Source organism: Ascaphus truei, chromosome 3 (genome assembly GCF_040206685.1).
Source record: "Ascaphus truei isolate aAscTru1 chromosome 3, aAscTru1.hap1, whole genome shotgun sequence".
In the NCBI taxonomy this organism is placed as follows: domain Eukaryota; kingdom Metazoa; phylum Chordata; class Amphibia; order Anura; family Ascaphidae; genus Ascaphus; species Ascaphus truei.
Genome location: NC_134485.1, coordinates 407261422 through 407277212, shown reverse-complemented (window position 1 = coordinate 407277212; position 15791 = coordinate 407261422). Strand labels below are relative to the sequence as shown.

Below are 15791 nucleotides of genomic sequence, written 5' to 3'. Positions count from 1 at the left end.
GCTGCTTCCAAAGTCTCTTCCTATGACTCAAATGATAGGACCTATCCAGGATCCTTATTGGTACAGAAAGACAGAGGGACATAGGGGGGAGCACAGGTTTGAGAGATAATAAATGTATAAATACTAATCTGGAAAAAATAAAGATCTTATTCTCAGATGAATCAGTGCATGGGTAGCACGCATTATATATCAAGCCTAAGGCAGCCCTGCAGTCGCAGAGTACTTCTCAGCGAGTAACGCAGCCCTGCAGTCGCAGAGTACTTCTCAGCGAGTAATGCAGACCTGCAGTCGCAGAGTACTTCTCAGCGAGTAACGCAGCCCTGCAGTCGCAGAGTACTTCTCAGCGAGTAACGCAGCCCTGCAGTCGCAGAGTACTTCTCAGCGAGTAACGCAGACCTGCAGTCGCAGAGTACTTCTCAGCGAGTAATGCAGCCCTGCAGTCGCAGAGTACTTCTCAGCGAGTAACGCAGACCTGCAGTCGCAGAGTACTTCTCAGCGAGTAACGCAGACCTGCAGTCGCAGAGTACTTCTCAGCGAGTAACGCAGACCTGCAGTCGCAGAGTACTTCTCAGCGAGTAACGCAGACCTGCAGTCGCAGAGTACTTCTCAGCGAGTAACGCAGACCTGCAGTTGCAGAGTACTTCTCAGCGAGTAACGCAGCCCTGCAGTCGCAGAGTACTTCTCAGCGAGTAATGCAGACCTGCAGTCGCAGAGTACTTCTCAGCGAGTAACGCAGCCCTGCAGTCGCAGAGTACTTCTCAGCGAGTAACGCAGACCTGCAGTCGCAGAGTACTTCTCAGCGAGTAACGCAGACCTGCAGTCGCAGAGTACTTCTCAGCGAGTAACGCAGCCCTGCAGTCGCAGAGTACTTCTCAGCGAGTAACGCAGACCTGCAGTCGCAGAGTACTTCTCAGCGAGTAACGCAGACCTGCAGTCGCAGAGTACTTCTCAGCGAGTAACGCAGACCTGCAGTCTAAAGTTAATAAATAAATATAGAAAATATAGAGTAAAATAATAACATAAACACTCACACGGCCTTGTGTAAGTACTGTCCCGTAAATGTTTCTTTCCTCGTCTTCTTAATTCTTCCTTCTCTTATGGTTGTTCTTCTACTTCTGTCCAAATGCACGTCACTTCAAGTTAAAGATACCCCCCCACCGACTGCACTCACACTTGCCCGTGTGAGTGCTTGCAGATTTTACTGCATATATTGTGTATAAGCATTTGAACAATACCTGTTGTTGTATTATTGTATTATTTGTCCCTCAACCTGTATTTTCTTGCTCCGAGGGTGATATCATACGACTGAAACTCCCTGAGAATTTGAAGTGACGTGCATTTGGACAGAAGCAGAAGAACAACCATAAGAGAAGGAAGAAGTAAGAAGAAGACGAGGAAAGAAACATTTACGGGACAGTACTTACACAAGGCCGTGTGAGTGTTTAAGTTATTATTTTATTCTATATAATACCACCCCTGCACCGATTCATCTGAGAATAAGATCTTTATTTTTTCCAGATTAGGATTTATACATTTATTATCTCTCAAACCTGTGCTCCCCCCTATGTCCCTCTTTGTCTTTCTGTAAGCCGGGGTCAGTAAGCCAGAGGTGCGGAGTCCAAGGGTAAAGCTGGGTCGGTACATAGTAGATCAATCTGAAAAGCAAGGCAATGGAACACGAGACAAGGCAAGGCTAGGAACCAGGAAGTTGGAGAACGCTACCAGGAACTATGCTCGGCTAAAGTGCCAGTGGCACAGCTGAGCATATATGGGGAAGAGCGACCAATGAGGCAGGGGGGAGAAGTCAAGGTGCGGAGACAGGGATAGGCTAGGAGATGCAGGAGTAATAGGAGTGTTGACGCGCAGCTGGGGAGCGGTGCACACGTGTCACGTGTGAAAGCCGTGCGATGCTGATACGTGCCGTAACCAGACTCTGCGACGTCCGCAAAGCGCGTGCTGTGTGAGGCAGCAGGTAAGGAGGGAGTGTGCCGCAGGGGACGCACACCCAGATTACTTACAGCTAGGAACAGACGAGCAAGATGCTACTACAAGAGCTAAGAAGTAATGAACACAACAGAACATAGGATTATGCTTAGCCAGTGGCACAGCTGAGCATATAAAGGAGAAGGCGACCAATGAGGCAGGAGTAGGTGTGGAGATACGAGATAAGGTTGACACAATAGGAAAGGTCAAGGTGTCAATAGCGCTGGGAACCACTTGGGGAAAAACAAACAAAAAAAAAAAAAAAAAACAGCGAACAGCATTGGATTAAATCAAAGCACAAACCCCATTATTTAAAAAATTAAGGCTGCTATTGGTCGTATCCAGTATACAGGAGAGGTGTGGGGAGGTGCCCAGATGTTGCGATGCTGGCGCCACTCGTGCGCACTGACGGTGCCACCGCATGTGCGGAGGCGGGGCCGGAGACTGAGTCATTAGGCCTCGAGCGAGGTGCTCATGCGCCCCGTATGGTGGCTGGTGTCCGAAGGAGGAGTACCCTGGCTTACGGAGTAGGGTGACGGACGAAGGCGAGTGGGGAGCGCGGCGAGGGCGGCATGACTCCCTGATCCTTACAGCAGCCCTGGAACTTGGCCAGACTTCCCCTGCAGGCCCCAGCTAGTCCCTGATCCTCAGTAGACACAGTGTGCATAGGGAAGGCCCCTCTAGATAGGGATGCTCCCCTTAGTGTTGCACTATAGAGTGTTGCAGTGCCGGTCGACGGAGCCGCGCAGTGGCCTGCGATCTGGGACAGACCACAGGCACACTATACCACAGGCACACTATAGACTCTTAACGGTGAGACCCTCCCAGCTGGAGCTTGCCCCACGCAGTGGACCGGATAAGGCGAGAGGAGGAGGGATTTGCAGGCCCCATGTTGTGGGACCAGACTGATCCCTTGCTGATGGTGACACCTGGGTACAGAAGTGCCCAGGGAGGTATCCCAAGTGCACCAAAGATCTCACACAGGGGTAGCACTACTCCACACACTTTGGGTGGGCCTTGCTCTGTGGACACTGGGGTGGTTATGTGCCCAGGGCACCTAAGTACTTTGGGGGAACCCCACCGGGGTGTGAACATTTTATTGGTGGGTCAGTGTATTGTGGGGACGTGGTGTTGGGGGTAATATTGTTATTAGTAGTGTGTGTTGGTAAACGGTTATATTCTACCTGTGTGGTGTGTATTAATATTCTTGTATTGGTTCCTCTGGGGGGTTATCCAGCTACACTGGGATCCCTCCCAGGTGGAGGCACTGTACCGAGAAGGGTGATCCCACCCAAGGCTCCCACGATGAAGGCTTAGGCCTCGTCCAGGGTGGCGCTGAGTGGGCGTGCACGCTCACACTGGACACGTTGCAACAATGCACGTGGCCTGCGTGAGCGGGCGGGTGTGCCTGCTCGGTGCTCAGACGCTTGCCGAGCAAAAAAATTGATTTTGCTGCTCCCAAGCGCGTCATGTGAGCGGTTCGCCCAATGAGGGCGAACCAGCTCCGTGACGTCGGAGCCACGCCCCCAGACGTGCTCGCACCTAGCCGGCCAGGAAAAGCACGTCCGAATAGGGCGCAGCGCTGAAGTGCCAGCGCGCCTGTTTCCACCCTGGACGAGGCCTTAGGCCTTCTGGGAGCCACAGGTAAAGGCAGCACGCATAGTTCCTTTAGTCACAGGGAAAGGGGGCTACATGTATATCCGCTTATTACTATTCATTAAGTTATTAATGGGTCTGTTTCAAAGCAAATAAACTGGTTTAGTGATGCACAGCAATGTGGGGTTTTTTTGCCCGACAAATGCTTGTTGCCACATTAAATGAAGACCTTTTACATCAGTAAACCTTGAAGCTGCTTCCCTGCGCTGAAGAAGACATCGGCTCCCTTCAAATGAAAAGGATTAACTCCTTTTAGGGCAGCAGGTCCTGCCACCTCCCGTGTTCTCCGTACTAAAGATCATGTGAGTGCTGCCTGTGTCCATCGATGGAAACAGAATGACAGGGTCCCTCTTTGGTTTAGTTTGTGGTCTATGTTCTTGTGCTGGGCAGGGCTGCTCAACTCTAGTCCTCAAGACACGCTCAACAGGTCAGGTTTAAAGGATATTCCAGCTTCAGCACAGGTGGCTAAATAACTGGCTCAGTCAAAGACTGAGCACCTGGGCTGAAGCTGAGATATCCTCAAAACCTGTCCTGTTGGGGGGTGTTTTAGGGCAGTGGTGCTCAACTCCAGTCCTCAAGTACGAGCAAAACTCTATCCGGGCTCACAGGGTGCCACCCTTCATGAGGCATGCTGTATGTCTTCAGGGCAGTGAAGGGGTTACAATCTTCTCCCTTCTGGGAAAGCTGCCTCATGGTATAATGTGTAAAACAAAAATTGTGAGGCGCTTCCAAAAAAAGTGTGATAAATAAATATATAAATATAGTGATAAATATAAATATATAGTGATATAAACAGTGCTCAAAAATAATGATAGTAAAATTCGCTGCTCAACCCTCTTAGGAGAAGATCCAGTTCCTCCTCTCTTGACTGTTTGGAAGAAGCTTGTGGGGAGCGCAAATTTTCACCATATAAAATGAAGACAATATATAATAGTGTAATATGTCCAAACACCTGTGACAATATGTATGGGGATCGAGATTAAGAACTCACATTCTCCCAGTTAGGATACAGCATTGGAAGACAATCTGAAGACTCTCCTGTCTGCAGTGGATACATTTGGCTCGCTTAGAGAGCCACGCCAGTCAGAGCTGGGACACTGAAGTGTTAGGGTGCAGGGTGCTGGTCCATGCACTAGGCCAGAGACCCTGTATTAGGCCACGACTCCCCTGTAAGCTTGTGACTGCTACAAGGACAGGCCTCTTACAGGCACTGTCCCATTAGCTGATCAGTGTCAGGGACACAGCAGGATGCCATGCGGCCTGTTGTCTGGGACCAGACCACCACTGCATATAGAGATTATTATGGTGGGACCCTCCAGCTGGATACCACCCCACGTGGAGGTGGACGCCATTGCTAACGATGATGGCGTGGGACCGGATGGACCCCTGTCTTCAGTCGGCGCTACCGGGTATTGGAGCACCCAGCAGGTATTATACCATCTACAAGTGCAGCAACTATAACACTTGCTGTGGGCAGCACTGTCACACACATTGGGTGGGTTGGCTCCTATGGACACCGGGTGGTTTGGTGCCCAGGGCACCTCCTAGTACTTTGGGGTAAACCCGACAAGGGTGTGGATAAGATGGTTGGGAGTACTGCTGGGTTACGGCCGTTCGAGGCCTAAGTTATACATGTTGTGGTATAATCATTTATGTGGTCAGTAAAACCTGTTATCTATAAAAGTGTGTGCATTTCTTGTATTAGCTCCTGTGACAGGGTTATCCAGCATTGTTGGGATCCCTCACAGGTGGAGGCGCTATCACCTAAGAACCGGGTACACCAAGGCTCCCTGCAGGGGAGGATCAGGCCTCCTGTGAGCCTACAGGTAACAGCGAACCGCATGTAGTCACCCTAGACACGGGAGAAATGGGGCTACATTTATAAAGGCATTTAGTGGGGTACCAGTTTCTCTGATGGCAGGGGGATTCTCTGCTTCACTTCAGTTGTCTGTCTCCTGAACTGCTTTGCTGACTCAGGCAATGATCAGCTCCTGGTCTCTCCTCCTATGCTGCCAGCACCTCACTGTTCTGCTTCACGGTGCTCTGCTTACTGGTGCTGTTCCTATATGTAGGGTGGCTTCTGCCTGCACCCTCACTGTCGCAGTTCTTACTCAGCCTATCGCCTTCTCCAACTGTCGAAAACTGTCATTCCACTGGCTAAGCACAGTCACGTGGCAGTGGAATGAAATTTTTAAAGGGGCCATGTCCTGTGCTGCATTGCAGACAAAGAGGGTTACACTTAGCTCAAACATTGTCATAAATAGGAAATAAGTAGGATTCATAGGTCAAAAACTCATGGGGAAGGGAGCATGGGTTCATCTCAGAAAGGATATGCCTGGTCGGGTTAATAAAGTAGTACGTGAAAAACAAGCCCAAAGCAGGGGGTTGGGGGTGGGATTTCCTCATCCACAAGGACATAGCGCCCCCCCCCCCCATCACCCGCCACCAGGTATCCATTTCAGATCATTTCTTAGCCCCGAGGCATTTGGTACTCACTCCTGGATTGGGGCCACAGCAGGTATTCATCAGGTACTGTATGCATCAAACCTAGATACAACATTTACCTTTCGGAAGGGTCCACACAAAGCCTCACCTTCCATCTGGCTTCAGGACCATGACTATTGTACTACTCCATTCACTGCCAGATTCCTCAATCATGCCCAGTTTTATAATTTCTTGTACCTCCTTCTCTACAAGAGTTTTATGGCTTTCAGGCAACCTGTAGGGGCAGGACCATACATTTATACTCGGTTCTGTCTATCATATCCAAAACTAAATTTGGCTGCCCTGAGAGATCAGAGAAAAACATCCCTTAATTGTTCAAACACCTGTACCAAGTCCCTTTTCTGTTCAGAGGTTAACTAACTTCCCATTGGGATTTGGTTGCCACCAAAGGTGTTCCCTATGGAGGCTGAGGACCCATATCTGTTTCACCTTCCACAGGGTGGATGAACATACATCTCTGCACCTTCCATAGTTTCAGTAAGTTTACATGGTAAATTTGTTTACCCTTCCTGGGCCCTAGTTGAGAGATTTCATAATTCATGTCTCCTGTGCAGCAGAGTACTTCAAGTGGGCCCTGGCATTTGGTTGCGAGAGGACACTCCTAACTAGGTAAAGGAAACAACACCTGGTCCCCAGGTTGGATCATCCTCATGCGAGCATTTTGGTTATAATGTCTCTCCTAACTGTCTTGAGCACATCTAAGCTTTTCCCTTGCAAAATGGCAGAGCATGTCTAGGTGATTCCTAAGGTTTGAGAAATATTGGAGAGCATTCTTAGAAGGGGAACGCTGTTCCTCCAAGGACTCCTTTTAGTAGGACTAAAATACCCCATGGTTGGCAGCCATGCAGGAGTTCAAATAGGGAGAAACCCATGTAGGCGTATGGAACTTCTCGCACCGCAAATAGCAGAAAGAGGAGAAGTTCATCCCAAGCTCTCTCTTTCAGAGTCTATAAACGTCCTTGATATACTCCTTTTTTAGAGTTCAATTAAGCATCTCTACCAGTCCATCAGTCTTTGGATGGTACAATAGACCAATGTCCGAACTAACTTTACCTCTAGCAACTTTAGGACATCCTTGGAAGAATAGGGTATTATAGAAAAACTGATGCTCAAGAAGTGAGGGTTCTACAGACAATTCATGTAATGGTCCATAAGTAAACGAGTACAGTCTGGCTGATACCAGTAATGATTCCCCGGTCTCTAATATGTTTGTGGACATGCAATAAGGGGGGGGGGGGGGATTAGGCGGAAAGAGGGAAAGGAAATGTCGGACGCCAACCATAGGAAAGCACCCAACACGATCCAACCCACAGAAGCCGGAAAACCGCTAAACCTGATGTCACACCGGAACCGGAACCCTGGGCATTGCGTGGTTACTCAGAAGATGCCATCAGGGAAGTAGCAGCCTTGGATCCATCTGTAGAAGTAGCATGCTCCAGCCAAGGTAAGTAGAAATAGAACAATGCTGCGGGGCGGTGCACTACAATGCGTTTCGTTCCGATGGGAACTTTGTCAAAGAGTGTTACTCTTTGACAAAGTTCCCATTGGAACGAAACGCGTTGAGTGTGCTTTTGCAATGTGTATACCCTGTGGCAGGGCGGCCTCGCAGCAGGGTCAGTAAGATGCTAGACACGGTATGAAACTTTAACTATAGTGGTTTATTAGCCACAAACAAATATACTCCGGGTGCACTGTCCCTTTAAGAAAACCAAATCATAGAAAATAAACACCTATTCCCTTTAGGGGAAAGCTAACTACACCATTGCTTTCACTCTCACTAACTGCATGGCCAGCTAAGTTGGTTCCCAAGCCACAAACATGCCCTGGCATATGCCACAGTGTAACTGTAAGGAATCGGAACACGTCCCCTGCGACGTGTTCCCTCCTTACCTATTGCTTCACACGCCTCCGCGCCGCTTACAGAGCGCGCGCGCGCACACGGAGGCTTTCTGCAAACACTACAGAGCTTGGTTCCGCCCCCCACTCACGTCATGTGTCACTCACGCGACGATCGTACTCCGCTCCCCAGCTGCGTGGCAAGATTCCTGATACTGCTAACTCTGCTGACTTGTCTCCTGCATCTTCTGTTCAATCACAGCTCCCGCAGGGGCTGCGCCTTCACTCCATGTCTTGTGCTAATTGCTCCAGCCTTGCTACTTAAACCCTGCATGCTCAGTCACTCATTTCTGAGAATAACCTGTTGTAGCCTTGTGTTCCTGTGTTCTGTTTTGCCTTGTGCCTTGCTGTTTTCTTGCTTCCAGTTGATATCATGTGTACCGACCCGGCTTGACTATTGGAACCTCTCTGGATAATGACCCCGGCTTGCCTCTGACTACCCGCACTTTTCCAACCCTTGTCACGGCTATTGGACACTCTACTACCCCACCGGCTCCAACCCCTGGCCACGGCATAACGGACATCGACTATGCTGCTGGCTCCACCCCACGACCTCGGCAAGTATCTGGACTAACCCAATCTCTCCAACCCAGACCCGGCTACATTGACAATCCACTTTCCCGGCGTGCCTCTGCTGCTGTTCGTGCGCAGTGTTGCACTTTTCCACCTGTGACAGGGAGGAAAGGGTTAATACCTGATTTGCCATGCATTACTGTTGTTGCCCTGTCCCCGCCATTTTTATTCCCCATGTGCAGGCCATTCCCTGTCTGCGAGGGTAAAAGACCAGATGCATTGCTTGCCACACCCTCTAACCAACACATGATAGCAGATCTTAAATGTAAGGCAGGAGGTATTTTTTTTGTAAGTCCAAGCAGGAATTACTTGGACCTCCAGCTGTGATGTGTGAATGAGCTTCAGTATTTTTATGACCAAGCCTCAAAGGGTTGTAATTATTTTTATGATGGAGCCTCAAAAGGCTCCCACAGATTTAGAGTCCCCCTGTCTAAAAGAGTGTCAATGATGACAAGACCCAAAGACCCATAATGTATACAATACTGGCATACAGATGCACAGCAGATGTCAGGCTAGTGACACCTTTGAGACAGAGACCAGACCCAGTTGCCCCAAGTTATGGGTGTAGCCCAGGTATGCTAAGTAGCATGGGCGTCAACCTGACCCATGCGCCCTGCCCACCGGACAGCCCTTTTGACCGTCTTATGAATTGTGGGTCACTTGGCTATTCGTGGGTTTTTTTGTTCCCACGAGGGGATTGGATCCATATGTTAAAGATAGCTTTGGCCAGTCTATAACTGTGGCTCCCCAGGTATTTCCCAGTGTGATTCCTGAATTTTAATCCATGATGTAAAGATGCAAGACTTTGTTCCAATACAGCAGCAACCAGTCCAAGAGTGAAGGGGTTAATAACCATATAACCACAGGACTTTTAAAACCAAGGCTGCATTTCTTGCGCTTGCAAGCAGAGGACAATTTCTTTCATTCCCTGATTCCCCTGAGTGTTGTTTTCAAGTGTATTCTGCAGATGTCGTGTGTTTGTCTATTAAGGAAATAAATCACAATTTATTTTGCAACTTGTTCAATCAAGTACCCAGAAATATAAATGTGTTGATAAAAGTTGGTGTCATCGTGACACCACCTCAGTACCGAGTCCCGCCTTGTTCGTGGTGAGCGCAAGCGTTACATTAACACCGTCTCTGCATACATTAATAAGGGTTTGCTTATCTTGGTCCTTGGAGCAGACGTCCCTACTTCAGCACAATCTCTCCTCCTTTCTTCCTAGGGGAACTCAGCCCCATGTTGAGCCCAGAGAAACTCCTCTGTAGGTCCTCTGTACCAGCTTCCACAGCTGGGGAGCACTTCTATCTCCCCCCTTCTCTGGGGATAACAGTCTCTCTGTATGGCAGCTTCCTGTGTCTTTTAAAAAACTTCCTCATTCAATTCATACAGACCAGGCTGATTAATTGGGCAGCAGCTACGTTAGCCATTCCAGTGAGGATTAACTCTCTGTGAGTTGGAAAAGTACACTTACTGCACTGTTCCAGCACCTAGAGATACCTGATGATATCACAACCCGTTTTTGATCAATAATATTGCATTTTTCATTAATTGCGTTTGGATCACTTTTCGGCTAGTAGTGCAACGCCCCATAGCATTTTTTTCTATTTAAGACATCATGCATCAAGATAGCCATGAAATGCATTCCTTGGTCTGTTAACATTACATGGGGATGTCAGACCCAGGAAAACAGCTCCAAGAACTTGTTGGCTACCTGTTTAGCAGTTGCTGTGCTCAGGGGGAATGCCTCAGAGTACATTGTGGGATAGTCGACTATCACCAGAATACACCTGTCCCTTCGCAGAGGCTTCTAAAGGTCCTACCAGATCTACCCCAATTCTTTCAAAGGGGATGAAAACATTCTTTCTACAGAGGAGTTTCTCTGGGCTCAACGTGGGGCTGAGTTCCCCTAGAAAGAAAGGAGGAGAGACCGTGCTGAAGCAGGGACGTCTGCTCCAAAGGACTAAGATAAGCAAAACCCTTATTATTGTATGCAGAGACGGTGTTACACTGTCATATGCCAGGGCATGTTTTTAGCTTGGGAACCAGCTTAGCTGGCCATGCAGTTAGTCAGATGGGGGAGCCGCCGACTGGCCATATTTGGAGACACTAGCCAACACAACAATTTTGCTGAACACAGATATAAGGAGATCGCAAGAGTGTGGACAATTATCTACAAATTGACATTGGGGACAATGCTATGCCTAAATCATTTAGTCACAAGGGAGAAACCCCTAACACAGATCTCCCTACACTGTACACGGGGAACCGCAACCGCAACAGCAGGGATAAAATCAAAGTTGGCACCCCATATAGTCTGATCCTGAAGTGGAGGAATTAAATGATATCATAACCTCCAGGATCCCACCGCTGCCCTGGGTCTCCCTGACAGAACTGTAGAACATTGCATAGTCTTTCCCCTTTAACTATGTGGCCCTGAAACAGTTGCCCTATATCCCGATTTTAAAACATTGGTTTAAAGGGGCAGTTCATCAAGATGTAGAAGCAGGGATGAATTGCATTGATACCTAGAGAAACCTCCAGTAGATTTACACAGATTAAGAACACGACTCCAAATGGGAGATAGGCACAGGATATAATAGTTGGGGATTGTGGAAAGATTGGAAGATTGTCAATTTTTTTTTTTGTATGAAGCTCTATATGCTGAGGTTGCAGCTAGTTCAGATAAAATAGTAATCTAGTTACATTGGCTCATAGTTTATTGAGGTTATATAAAGTTAGTGAGGAGGTCGACACTGTTTACGGTTAGTTAACAATGGTACAGAGCCCATTAAAGATAAAGATCAGGAATGTAGTGTGTAAAGCTTTTCGAGAGATTAGGAGTGACCAAATGAAGACGTAGTTTAATTCATGGAATATAGGTATAGATGCTTTACAAACGTATAGGTCGGTATTCTTAAAAGCCTGGCTCGAGGGGAGTCTACGGCGGACAATATATATGCTATGGGGAGCATAATATGCTCATTAAAATATACTTCAGGAAGGTGGATATACAAGTAAAATCTAAAAGGTTTGGAAGTCATCACGTCCAGTAATAGGCTGAAGTGCCTTACCGGGTGGAACACCCCAAGTCCTGATATCTTTATTATGATGTACTTTGGGTATTGTTCTGGATTTTTCAATTGAGGTTTTTCATGATGGTAATAAATTCATGTAAATGTGCCGGAGGCGGAGGAAAGGTGGAGCTACCCCGGCTGTTCGCATGCGCCTTATAGTAGCTCACATGGGTCTTAACCATGTTACCAATCAAGACCCTTGGGTTCCTAGGATTTGGGGTCACTGGACCTTCTTTTTGGATTGCCCAGTTGAAAGGCCAATCCCAGGGGCAGCTGAATCAGGGTCACGTTTGACCATATCTGATTCACTCAATTTTTCTCGTTTCTTTTTACCCCTTCCTGTCACTAAGGGTGTTTTTTTTTTTTTTTTTTTTGTCTTTCCTTCCCTTACATGCAGAAAGTTATTTCTCTTGCAAAAACTCTCCTCCTTTTTTTTCCCCTACCAGGTGGGGGGCTCCCTGTGTAGTCTCTGTCTTTTGGCTCCAGTTTGTAAGCAGTCGACCATTGAAGTCTGAATGTCAGTAAATATAATATCTCATAGTGTAAAGCAGTGGTGCGCAAACTGGTGGGCGCGAGATGATCTGCGGGGGCGTGGGTTTTAGGGGCCCCGTGCGCTTCCCGAAGGAATCATGTTCTTGGAGAGTGCCATGTTTGTTTTCTGTGATTGTGGATGTGAGTCCATGGCCATGCCCCCCCCCCCAACCACCCATCATCAAAATCTCCAAGTGTATGTATCGGTGGGAAAAAATTTCTTTCAGTTAACAAGGTGCGGACTCATTCAGTTCAGGTTGTTTTAAGTAGACAGGCCAATACATTAAGCCTTTATGGGCATTGTGGATGGGCCAAGAGGAACATTCTATACATGATTTAAAGTTGGGTCCAGAGTGAATCAGTTTGGGGTTTTGCTAAGTAATATTAACAAGGCAATTTAATTACTAAACATGTCAGATGAGTCTGCTCCTCCACCCAGTATTGGGTGTTCCTGAAAAATGTTAGGCTAATAAATTCACTTTACAGGCATTACTCGTGTGTTACCAGTGGTCTTTATCAGGGACACATTTGTTGTTCCCTTGAAGAATGCTCCCAGTCCTAAACATTGGATAGCCAATCTCAATACATCTTTGGTAACATTCTATAGTGATGCCTGGCTCCTCCATATAATTGTTGTATTTTTTAATCTGAAAAATGTCCCTAATTCCTACTCATACATTGGGCAGAAAAGATAATGCTATTTATGATTAAACTTCAGACTATGGTTTTTATAAAAGTGGAGGACCATGAGATGTTCTCCTTTTTGACTACTCCAGCAAAGTATTGATGGCTGTCAGAACACTGTAACTGCTATGAAAACTGGCTCCAGTAAGTGTGAGGAGGTAGCAGAGTAACTCATGGATGTCTGATGGGGTAGCAGGCTTCTTATTTATGAGGCGGCTCCAGTGTGCCTCTGGGTGTGTGACACGGCAGCAGGACATGGTCGTGTGATTGGACTGCAGAGTGTCCCAACGGATGCAAAATGGACAGTGTGTGTGAGGGGCAGCAGGGTGCCTGTAACATATTAAATTGAAAATATAAAATGCAAATAGCTGTTGGCTGGTGTGTCTACCTGATCCTGGTCTTACCTCCAAAGTGTAAAGTATCTTGCACTGTTTTTGGATTTGCACATGGAGGTTGGTGTATTTGTATCTGTGTATTTTTATATTTTGTATGCTGCTAGTTTTTATTTTGGAATTGAACAAATGATTTTTGTGGAGAACTGGTGCACCCAGCCTCCCTTTTTTCTTTTCTTTTCTCTTTAATGTGGATTTATTTGATGGTTGATGCACAGAACAGAGGGATTACCCTTGAAATATTTCGATACAATTTTTCTTCATTTCTGAACATTTGCTCATTAGATGGGTGCAAATAAATGTCCCACCTTTCAATATATATCAAATATATCACGGTCCGGTTCTTTTCTCAATTTATTCAACGACAATAGAAAACATATTTTACTGCATCATTTCAGTAAGTTGCATCATTGAGGCATATAGAATTTTTAGTTATAGAGTTGAGAATCCTTAGCTTGGCTGTTAAATGATTCTGAATTCTTTAACTCCATTCTTTAACGCCATTCTTTAAATCCACTCTTTATACATTTTAGCAGTCTCCTGTTTTTTTCACGGTCAGCCCAATATTCTTAGTCACTCATCAATGTTTAAACCAATATTCCTTCATTCTAGCAATATGTACGTTGATTTAGAAGACACTCTTTGTTCTGTCACTAAGTAACTATAGAATTGGCTATTCATTATCTTTTAAGACCAATCTCTATTTAACTAACCTTTGATTCCAAACTCAAGACCATATACTATTCAACTCAAAACTAAGACATTAGACATTGATGGAAATTAATAAAACAAGAGATTCTTAAATCACATAAAACATTTCTATATCTGCCTGTCTTAAGACTGATTTATCTTATCTTTGCAGAGGCAGCTAATCATTTTCCAATATAATTTCTAACTTAGTACTAAATTACTTATTTTAACTTGTTACATGCCGAATATATATGTATATAGACAATATAGCATCTTTTATTATTTAGGCTTGAAATCGTCCTATCTTCACTTTCATGTGCAGTTTTTGGTGCGCCCGCATAACGTGCTCTAGTTCTTTGTTATGGTGCCCGTAGCAGTTTGCGGGGAAAAACAGTGATGTTGCCTGGCTACCTACAGTAGAAATGTGGTTACCACCGCATCACCTAATTTTTATTTTGAAAAGCTGCCCCTGCCCCTGCCACTTAACTGCTATCACTGCTTGCTATGGCTGCTGTAGGTGTTAAGGCTGGACTGCAATGGCAGGAAAGCTGTAAGTCGCCATTGAAGTCTTACAAGTTACATACTATTATGTCATGTTTGATCTCATGTGCCATATTTTCTACACAGTGCTACTGAATTCCATAAGACACTTTCCAGCAAGGCTCTTTATGGCTAATGCAAGTAAATGTACTATAGGTAAGGTGACCATTTGTCCCGGTTTTGCCGGGACAGTCCCGGTTTTTTCATTCCTGTCCAGGTTGCCGGTCCGTCCCGGTTTTGGGCCTGGGTTCCTGTAGCAGGATGCAGTGGCACGTGGGCGGTGAGGAGAAGATGCGGTAGCAGGTGAGGATTTTCAGAATGCCGGGGGGGGGGGGGGTTGGCCTTTTGGAGAATGCTGGTCACCTGCAGGGGATTGGTTGAAGGTTGCCGGGGGCGGGTCTTTGTAGGATGCCGGGCCACAGGGGATTGGTTGGAGGTCGGAGGAAGCCGGCGCGGGGCTTTGCAGGATGCCGGGCCGCAGGGGACTGGTTGGAGGACAGAGCACACTGAGCTGCTTCCTTCTCAGAGCAGGTAGAGGTGTGTGTGTGTGTGTGTGTGTGTCTCTCTCTCTCTGTGTGTCTCTCTCTTTGTGTGTCTCTCTCTCTGTGTGTGTGTGTGGGGGGGGGGGAGGGGTCAGTGGCTGTGTGTGTGTGTGGGGGGGGGGTCAGTGGCTCTGTGTGTGGGGGGGGGGGGTCAGTGGCTCTGTGTGGCTCTGTGTGTGGTTGTGTGTGGGGGTCAATGGCTGTGTGTGTGGGGGGGAAGTCAGTGGCTGTGTGTGTGGATCAGTGGCTCTGTGGGTCAGTGTGTGTGGTTGTGTGTGTGTGGGGGTCAATGGCTGTGTGTGTGAGGGGCTCTGTGTGGCACTGTGTGTGGGTCATGACAACGGGACGCATTATGGCGCCGAGGCATCACGTGATGTCACATTGTCATGGCAACATGTCACCGCCTGATGTCAGTGTCTCGTTGTCATGGCAACAGGGTGCGTCATGTGATGTAATTTGTTTTATAAATTAATTTTTTAATGTGTCCTGGTTTTTCATTTTGAAAATCTGGTCACCCTAACTATAGGGTGTCTTCCGACAGGAATGTTGGAGTAACACATTTTATTAAATGGAAGTCCCTTGAATGTTCTGTAAGGTGCTGCATTAAGCCTTCTGGAGTTGCTCTGCTTTATCATACATACATACATACATACATACATACATACATACATACATACCCTTTATACTTTGGTGCAGTTAAAGAAACAGGAGACACATACACT

At 46.9% G+C, this 15791-nt stretch overlaps 1 protein-coding gene across 1 annotated transcript in view; it reads right to left on the bottom strand.

Moving 5' to 3' along the window:
• PRCP (prolylcarboxypeptidase) overlaps positions 1-5600 on the bottom strand; it is a 62700-nt gene extending 57100 nt beyond the window's left edge. The window contains exon 1 of the mRNA XM_075592605.1: positions 5543-5600. The gene's annotated coding sequence lies outside the window, so the exon portion shown is untranslated. The remainder of the gene's footprint in view (positions 1-5542) is intronic.
• Positions 5601-15791: the final 10191 nt, after the last annotated feature.